At 39.3% G+C, this 10344-nt stretch overlaps 1 pseudogene across 1 annotated transcript; it reads right to left on the bottom strand.

The window, feature by feature from the left end:
* Positions 1-8633: 8633 nt before the first annotated feature.
* LOC308270341 (large ribosomal subunit protein uL4-like) lies at positions 8634-9893 on the bottom strand (annotated as a pseudogene). Its single transcript has one exon. The product of its transcript is annotated as a large ribosomal subunit protein uL4-like (transcript).
* Positions 9894-10344: the final 451 nt, after the last annotated feature.

Genomic DNA, 10344 nt, shown 5'->3' with positions numbered 1-10344 from the left:
GTAAATCCCAGCTACTCGGGAGGCTAAGGCAAGGCGACTGCAAGTTTGAGACCAGCCTGTACAATTTAGCAAGACCCTGTTTCAAAATAAAAAGGTCTGGATGTGTAGCCATAGGGCATTTGTCCAGCATATCTGAGGGTTTGGGTTCAATCCCCAGTATCAGACGTACACACAAAAGATTTCTGTCTAAAGAAACTCCTTCTCAGCCGGGCGTGGTAGTGCATGCTGTAATCCCAGCATTTGGGAGGCTGAGACCGGAGGATCGTGGTTTGTGGACAGCCTCAGCTACTTAGTGAGGCTCTCCACAATTTAGTGAGTCCCTGTTTCAAAATAAAGAATAAAAAATACGTCAGGGGGTGTAGCTCAGAGGTCGAATGGCCCTGGGTCCCATCCCCAGACCCACCAAAAAAAAAAAAAAAAAAAAAAAAAAAAAAGAAACTCATTCTCAATTCCTATTATTTATTGGAATTCTTTCAAGAGCTCTATTGCCAAAATAAGCTTGAAATTATAGTTTAAATAAAAGATAAGGGAGCTGGGTTTAGTAGTATGCCTATAATCCCAGTATTTAGGATGCTGAGACAAGAGGACCCAGGTTCAAGAACAGTTTCAGCAATGTAGCAATACTCTCAGCAATCTAGCGAGACCCTGTTTCAATAAATAAAGAAAAAGAAAAGGGCTGGGATGAAACTAGGAGGTAGAATGCCCCTGGGTTCCATCCCCAGTACCACCCACCCCCACCACAGCAACAAAGACAAAGGGAGGAAAGTGCCAAGAGCAGAACCCGGAAGTTGGAGTCTCAACCTCAAGTGCATGTTAGAACAATTTGGAGAGTTTTAATTTTTTTTTCCTGGTGGTACTGGGAATTGAACCCAGGAATGTTCTACCTCCTAGCTATACTCCACCCCCCCCTTTTTTTTGTTTTGAAACAGGGTCGCACTAGGTTGCTTAAAGTCTTACTGAGTTGCTGAGGCTGTCCTTGAACGTGCAATTCTCCTGTCTCAGCCTCCCAAATTACCAAATCCTGGAATTGCAAGCATGTGACATCATGCTTCATGGAGAGTTTTTATATTGATACCTGGACCCTACTCCCAGAAATCCTAGGCCACCAGGTTTAATAACTGAGTGTATATGCATATATATGTATATGTATGTGTATGTGTATTTTTAACAAACGTTCAGGTAATCCTAATAGGCAGCCAGGCATGAGAACCACTGGATTAGATAATCCTGGAGAAATGGGGGAAGCTATATGGGAGACCAAAAGCAAATCTAGTGAGAGAAGCAGAATGTCCCCAACAATTGCTTAAGGTCCTCTTTAGTAAAACTGTGCTACAGGTCACTGTTATTGTTTGTTTGATTTTGTTTTTGTAGCCATGCCTAATAATCAGAGTCAGAGACTTAAGGGGACATAAGAGCAAGACCACGTACTTAATGATTAGTTTATGAGACACTAGTAATTACTAAGAAAAAATTTCTTCTTCGAAGCTTTCTAAGAGGTTAATTATCAACCAGTTCTTTCAACACTTAAATTACTTTCTGAGCATGAATTAGAGAGTGCATGAATTCTATTAGGAGATTGTGGTACCACTATAGATTAATTCTTCTTATTAAATAGTACCCTGTTGTTCATTTTTCACCAAAGAGAAGCTGACTTAATCCTTGTTGGGAGCTTCATATTGAGCAATTCTGAGTAATTGCATGTAGAATGATAACCTTTACAACAGGCACAATCCAATCTAGACAAAAATTCATCTTTGGAATGCAATTTCAAATTCATAAAATGAAACTTAGTATCTTGAAATGAGAGCATATGAGCTTCAAGGTGTCATGTTATTATTCCTAAGAGAAGTCTCCAATATTCTGTAATTTAATATAGACTTGGGATAAGCATGATGCTGGCTCCATCTGAGGCATGCTAACAAACTGAGTCGTATTTGACCTGTTTGAACATAAGTATAGTTAACCAAACGTTACTGAATTTTGGTCACAGGTAGCTTGCTTTTGTTAGCATTCTTTATGAAGAATACATTTCAATTACAAAAATTCTCCATGGAAAAAAGGACATGTTATAATCCAGTTCTTTGTTAAGAATAGTGCCATTTTCATAGGCTATATTGGAAGTTCTAATTAACATTTTAGTAGTAAATTTGATAAAATGGTTTACTACACGAATTGTCATTTAAATTCTAAAACAAAAGCATTAAGTGAAAGTTAACTTTAACAGAAATGGATATTGCATTATATCTTCCACAAATGCTTGTACTTTTTTATTTTGTAATTATTTGTGTTTTCTGATATGCCCTATCTCATGCTTGACTGATTACAAGTATATGTGTGGGAGGGAGGGTGTTAAGTGTGTTTGGTGTTGGCAATTCAGCATTAATTGTAATATGCTGTAATCCAAATTACAATCTGTCATTTCCAGTCACATTGTGAAGCACTGTAATTGTATTTTAGAGTTCTACTGCCATTGATTATAGCTACCTCATTTGTGTTTTAATATACCGTGACGAATTTCTGAATGGAAATACAATCTTGTAATAAACCAAGAAACAAGTATTGTTTTTTCTGTTATAACAGCAAGAAAATTATTTCTTAACAAATGAAAAGAGAAGGAAATGATAAGATGGTAGAGAATTGCTTTAAGGATGAAAAAAGAAACAAAAAGACTTTAATTTTCCAATAATGCACTAAAAGAAATGAATCATAGATTTTGTGTGTTTGTGTGTGTGTCTGTGTGTGTGTGTGTGTTACTAAGGATTAAACTCAGGGCATTCTATTTTGTGTGTCTGTGTGTGTGTGTCTGTGCGTATGTGAGTTACTAAGGATTAAACTCAAGGCGTTCTACCTCTTTTTTTATTTTTTTATTTTTGGTGACATTGAGGATGGAACTCAGGGGTGTTCTTTCTCTAAGCTACACTTCAGCCCTACTTTATTTATTTTTGAAACAGGGTCTCATTAAGTTGTGGAGAGCCTCACTAAGTCACTGAGGCTGGTCAAAAACCTGTAATCCTCCTGTCTCAGCCTTTTAAAAATTGAGATTACAGATGTGCCTCACCACACCCAGCTAGGGCCATATTTGACCTCTTGAAGGACAGCAAGGTCTGTGGCACTTTAACCAGTGAACATGAGAGAGAGAAGCTGGATTGGGAGGTAGAGAGTGATTATGTAAAGTCATATTAAGGACTCGATACTTAAGTGTGATGGGAATTTGATGGAGATTTTTGAGCAAAGGAGTGATGGGATTTGTCTTTCATTTTTTATTTATTTATTTATTTATTTATTTATTTATTTATTTATTTATTTAGTGGTACTAGGGGTGGAGCCCAGGGTTTTTTCTAACTCCAGGCTACACTCCCAGACCTATTTTATACTTTATTTGGAAACAGGGTCTCACTAAGTTGCTGAGAGCTTCACTAAGTAGCTGAGGCTGGCTTCGAACCTGTGCGGTCCTCCTGTCTCAGTCTCCCAAGCACTGGGATTATAAGTGTGTGCCACCACGCCCGACCTTGTCTTTTATTTAAGATGGTTCAATCTAGCCATGAGTGGATAATAAGCTTTAGGAAACCAAGCTTGGAAACAAAGCAGGAACAATAGTAGCACAGGTGAGAGACTATGGTGCCTTAGATGAGGATAGTGTCAATGGAAGTAGTGAGAAATAGTGGTTCAGATTATATTTTATAGTGAAGATAAAAATTTCTTGCCAGGCATGGTGGCACACTCTTGTAATTCCAGCATTTGGGAGGCTGAGACAGGAAAATCACTGTTCGCGGACAGCCTCAGCTACTTACTGGGGACCTTTGCAACTCAGTGAGACCCTGTTTCAAAATAAAAAAAAATAGGGCTGGGGGTATAGATTGAAGGTAGAATACTTCTAGTTTCCATCCCCAATACAGTAAAAAAAAAAAAAAAAAAAAACCAACAACAATGTCTCCTGAATGTTCAGAGTTGATATAATTAAATCATGAGGGTTATAATCTCACATCAGTGGACAAATCCACATTGTAATGGGTTTATTAGGTGATAACATAGGCAGGTGGGATGTGGTTGGAAGAGATGAGTCCCTGGGGGGTGCAGTCTTGGGGACTGTGCATGTGTCCTTAGCCCTCCTTCAGCTCTTTCTCTTTTGCTTCCAGCCTCCATGATGTGAGAGCAGAGCACTTGCTCTATTCCTCTGTCTGCCTCTTGTCCCCATACTCTGAGCTCTGTAGATGCAACCATGCCTGATGTGGACTGAGCCCCTGGAATCTCCAGAACCCTTAGCAAATAAATCTTTCTTCTGCTAAGTTGTATGGTCAGGTATTTTGGATTCCAGCAGAGAGAATGTTGATAGCAACAGTGACTATCAGCTCTGCAACTATGCCTTATTTCATCAATTTGAACACATATGTTCATAGAAGGAGCTCTAGATGAAGAAGAAGATTCTATACATGAGCAAATAAGGCAACCTGGGGGGATGGGAGGGGGAAGAGGGAAATTCTCTAATGCACATGATGTACTTAAATAAACACACCAAAGTCAATCACTAAGCCAAGCATGAGAAGGAGGGAGGAGGAGAGAGTGGGGCAGGAATTGGGTAAGGGCTAATTGGGTGATGTGTGCATGTATGGCTCCACCATCTTGTACTCCATTAAGATGTCTGACTACATACACTGATTAAAAGTTTAAAAAAACACATATGTTCTCTGACTGAAATTAGGAGGCAATTTACAAATGAGGACAACTTACAATCACTATTGGTCAGATAGTAATGTAGTTTCATTGACTTGTACACAAATGTGGCCTAGTTCTTTGTTGTCATTATTTTGTCTGCACTATAAACATTGTTGGTATTTTACATGTTGACTTTGCCACTAAATGGCTTTGAAATTGATTTTTGAATTATTATTTAACTTGATTTATTACTTATTCATGTTGAACCCAGAGGTATTCTACTTCTGAGCTATACCCAGCCCTATTATTTTACAATTTTTATTTTGAAGTAAGGTCTTGCTAAGTTGATGAGAGTCTCACTATTTGTTGAGGCCATCCCTGAACCTTTGAATCCCAAGTACAGGGATTAAAGGTGTGTGCCACCATGCCCAGCTTAAATGGCTTTTTAAAAATATACTATTATTCAACATTGAAACTAAATTTATTTTATTTCTAAAGAGGTTCAAACAAATCAATGAAGCAAAAATTGGTTATTATTGAAGCAAATGTTTACTTTTTGATGATTGATCATCTTTTATATTTTTTCCCAAAGCAATACCTAAGGACTTTACAGAGATTTAAGAGATAAAGATGGTCACAAGTGGACAAAATTTTTTTATTTTTAACTGAGATATCTGCATAATTGCCTATCATATGTCAACTCATATAACTGAATGTGAAAGAAATTGACAAATTGCCAGGGATAGATGAAATAAAAGTAATAAGAGAATGGTAAACTAATTTATATGTCATGCAGGATTATTGTTAATGGTATTGAGTTATATTTTAATCAGTTGTATTTTTCCTCTTCTAAAGTTTTAAATAAAATAATGATGAGGCTTAATAATGAATTATTTTTTTTTAGATTTGGAAAGAGTAGTTAATTTAGGAAATTTTCCAAGGATATAAATAGTAGGTAAAGTCTGAACTGGATGAAATTCCATAAAGAATGAATGTTAGTCTGGTGTGGTAGTACTTGTCAGTAATCCAAGTACTTGGGATGCTGAGACAGGAGGATCGCAGGTTCAAAGCCAGTCTAAAGAACTTAGGATGCTAGCAACTTAGTGAGACCCTGTTTCAAAATAAAAAATGCAATACAGTTGGGGGTGTAGCTTGAAGGTAAAATGCCGCTGGGTTCAATTCCCAGTAACACACAGACACACACACACACACACACACACACACACACACACACACGTGTGAGTGGGAATGAATGTATTTGGACAGGAGGTACAGCATTTAGACTGGAAAACAGTGAATCCAATGGACACTAGGAATGGATAGTGTGGCCGAATGTGTTATGGTTTGGATGTGAATGTCCCTCAAGTCTCATTGTGTTGAAGGGCTGGTCCCCAGAACAGCAATGCTCAGAGATGGGCTTTTGTGAAGAGATTGGATCATGAGGATCTGACCCGAGCAGTGGATGAATCCATTGTAGCCGAATGGACTGCTGCTGACTAGTGAGACATGGCTGGGGGCATGCCCAGGAAGGAAGGGTATTTATTGTTTCAGGATCCTTCCTCTCTTCTCTCTCTTCTCTCTCTTCTCTCTCTTCTCTCTCTTCTCTCTCTTCTCTCTCTTCTCTCTCTCTCTCTCTCTCTCTCTCTCTCTCTCTCTCTCTCTCTCTCACTCTCCCTTTCCCTCTCCCTCTCCCTCTTTCCTTCTTTCCCTCTTTCCCTCTCTCCCTCTTCCTGGATATCACAAGCTGAGCAACCTTTCTCTACCACACCCTTCTGCCATGATATTCACCCCTCAGGCCAAAAGCAATGGAACCGGCTGACCTTGGACAGAAACCTTTTAAACTGTGAGCCAAAATAAAATCTGTCCTCCTTAGAGATTTTTCCCCCACCTCTGGTAATTGTCACAGCAATGATAAGTTGACTGACAAGAAGGAGAGTATACTGTCCTAGGAAGCCAAGTGAAGATGATACATTTTGGGTGTGGGGGGCAGTTACTGGCAATTGAACCCAGGAACAGTGAACAGTCTACCTCCAATCTACAAGCCCTAGCTCTTTTTTTTTTTTTTTTTTTTTTGGTGGTACTGGGGTTCCTGGAAACCCTTCTACCTCCGGGCTACACTCCCAGACCTATTTTATACTTTTTTATTTGGAAACATGGTCTCTTAAGCCACGTAGCTGGCTTCGAAGCTGCGTGATCCTCCTGTCTCTGCCTCCCGAGCGCAGATCCCTAGCTCATTTTTATTTTTCATTTTGGAACAGGGTCTCCTTAGGTTTCTGAGAGTCTTGCTACATTGCTGAGGCTGTTCTTTATCCTGCAATTCTTCTGTCTCAGCCTCTCAAGTACTGGGATTACAGGTATATACTACCACACCCAGCTGAAGTTAATACTTTAAGGAGATGGGTTGCTGAAATGGCACTGATGAGTTAAGTACCATAAGAATTGAGAATTGTGCATTTAATTTGGTAATATGAAAATTATTGATAAGTTTGACAAGATTGATACAAAGACTCTGGGTTGGGAGAGAGCATGGAGAATTCATGAATTAATATCTGAGAAACCAGATCTTCTGGACTTCTTTTAGATTTTATTAATCAAAATCTACCAAGATGTAAACCGAGCATGGTGGAACACACTTGAAATCTCAGTATTTGGGAGACTGAGACAGAAGGATCACTCTCACGGCCAGTTTTAGCTACTTGGTGAGGCCCTTTGCAATTTAGTGAGACCCTGGTTCAAATTAAAGAATAAAATAGGGCTGGGGATGTAGCTCGGAGGTAGAGTGCTCCTGGGTTCCATCCTCAGTAACACACACACACACACACACACACACACACACACACACACACACACATCTCTTATGATGTAAATATACTGAGACATCCTGACCTTTGGTTTTGTCTCTGAATTAGTCCAGAATGTTTGGTTTGCTCTGAATCCAACCTCTTGCATGTTTTTTTGTTTTCTGGGTCCATTGCTGTCACTGTCACACTTTGTCACAATGACTGTTCAGTGGAGCTCTTTTGGAGATGCCACAGTCATACTATTAATTTAAACAATCTGGAAAATATGTCTTTTGTTTTAATGTTAAGTAAACATTCAAGAACGACATAATAAATAATAAGAAACAAGAAGTAGGTAAAAACACTGTCTCTAAAGGGCTCCTGTTCTTCTTTATATTCAGAATATATAAATGTAGGGATAAAAATTATAGGAGCATGTTGCCCCGTGCAAAACTAAAGAATTTTAATTAAAAGCCATGTCTGGTCTGTCCTTCTTCTTAAAATAGCCAAAATGGAGATAAATATGTTTTAACATTTTTGGATTTTATAATCATGTTATGTTTTTATAATGATTGGCTCAATGAGTCACTTTCATGAAGAGAGCTTTATCAGGTTGAGTCATAGCCTTAAAATATACTTAGAATTCAGGGAAATGTTTTCCAGGGTACAGAAGGAAATAAAAGGACATAATACCTAAATTGGCATATTGACTGAATGACAGAGCCTATTTTTGGTAGATGAGTGACATATAAAAAGGATATCAGACTAAGATTACTACTCCTTACCTCCAGGTACAATAGCTTCAGTTTCCTTATGCATCATTACGACTGAAATTATGAAAACAGGTCATGCTTTATTTAACTAAGTTTATACTCAGTCCTCTGAAAAATGTCAATACAACTACATAAACAAGAATAATGATTGGGGCTAGTGGATTATGCATTTATGACATTAGTATTACTTATTTAAAACATAACACAGAAAAAGAGGACATTTGTGGAAAGCCCTTCCTACATGAAAATAGATTAACGAATAAAAAATAACAATAACAACAATAATTAGGCATTGAGAATTCATTTCAAGGAGACAAATTTAGAAAACATGATAATTTATTTATTTTTATTTATTTTTTGCCTTTTTGATCTGGCCTTTATTCAAAATAAGTTGTCCAAATCTTTTGACTTTATGGAATTAGACATTCTATGCAGCAGGCTTCTTTTCTGCTGGCTTCTTTTCAGCTGCTGGTTTCTTGGCGGCTGCAGCCTTCTTCCCCAAAGGCTTTTTCGGCTTGACACCAGCAGCCTTCTTCCCCTGCTTCTTTACCACCGGCTTCTAGCCTGCAGCACCCTTCTCACCTGGTTTGGCTGCTAGTGCTGCTGCTTTGGCTGCTGCCTTATCCACCCGGAGCTTGTGATTCCTGGCCTGGTGAAGAATGGTGTTTCGTCAGCGCATGGTCTTTGCATCTGGATTTAGCTTCAACATGATTCTCGGGTTTTTCAGTGGATTCTTCTTCAGGACTCTGCAATGAATCTTCTTGCATGGTGCTCGCAGGGCACGCTGGTGGGCTTTTCAACATTCTGCTGAGGTCTGTGTTCAGCATCTTATGCATGGGGAGGTTGTAGTTGCTCTTAAGGGAAGCAGCTTCATGCCAAGTGCCATACAGCTCATCTAACTCCCGGAAAGCACTTTCAGTCCAGATGCAGAAACGCCCAACATGCCCTCCAGGAGCAAGTTTCAAAATGTTCAGCTTACTTACATTAAGTAGAGTAATTCCAGGATGTTCCTGAAGGCCTTGATGTTACCATTGTCTTCACTGTAGATGATACAGGGCCCCTTCCGCTGTATACGGCGACGGTTTCTCATCTTGCCCTCGCTGGCTCTCATTCTCTGAGAGGCATAGACCTTTTTGATATCATTCCAGGCCTTAAGTATCTTAAGAAGCAAAACGGCCTCCTTGGTCTTTTTGTAACTTTCAACTTTATCTTCGACCACCAAAGGAAGTTCAGGAACTTCTTCAATTCGATGGCCTTTAGACATGACCAGTGCTGGTAAGGCTGAGGCAACCAGGGCGGAGCAGATGGCATATCGCTTTTGCGTTGTGTTCACTCTACAATGCCAACGACGACGCCAGGTTTTGGTTGGTGCAAACATGCGGCCTCCTTGACACATATTTCCAAAGGAACCCTGGCCAGAACGGTGGGTCCCACCACCTCGAACTCTGGGAATTCGAGCCACAGCTCTGCCTGTACCCCAAGACTCAGCACTGGTCTGACGACCTGCTAGTTCACTGACAGCATAGGGCTGCCTGTTGTTTTTCCTCAAGTTGGTGTGAACAAAGTTTACAATATCTGGCCGAATAGGAGCTTTGAACACAGTGGGCAAATTGACATTTTTGCCGGATGACTCCCCCTTTTTGGAGTACACCGATATCAGAGGTCAAGCACACGCCATGGCGCGGAGCGGAGACGGCCATGCTTCTCTCACCCCGAGGCTCCACAGGAAAAGCAATAATTTATTAGAGTTATAACCAACAAGAATAAATTAATGGAAATATATATATATATAATTTTTTTGCGGTACTAGGGATTGAACCCAGAGGGTGCTCTACCTTTGAGCTATACTCCCAGCCCTATTATCAATGTTTAGGTGTTATAGTTTTGTTAATATAATAATTCTTAAATGTTTTAAGTTGCTCAAAGGACAAAAATTATAACAAAAAAAACCCCTAGTATCTGACTCATAGAAGAAATGTTACAGACTTTTGGAGATGTAGCTAAAGTGGTAGTTATAATTAAAGCTGTGTAATGGGCAGGAGCCAGGATGCATTCAGATGTCACAATAATGTGAAATCCACAATTGAATCAAAGCCACAAATAAGAGGATCACTATTATGTTGGATACACTTGCTCAC

Source organism: Muscardinus avellanarius (assembly GCF_963383645.1).
Source record: "Muscardinus avellanarius genome assembly, chromosome: 11".
NCBI lineage: Eukaryota > Metazoa > Chordata > Mammalia > Rodentia > Gliridae > Muscardinus > Muscardinus avellanarius.
Note: the sequence above shows the minus strand (reverse complement) of the source record. Positions and strands in the feature narration are given on the sequence as shown.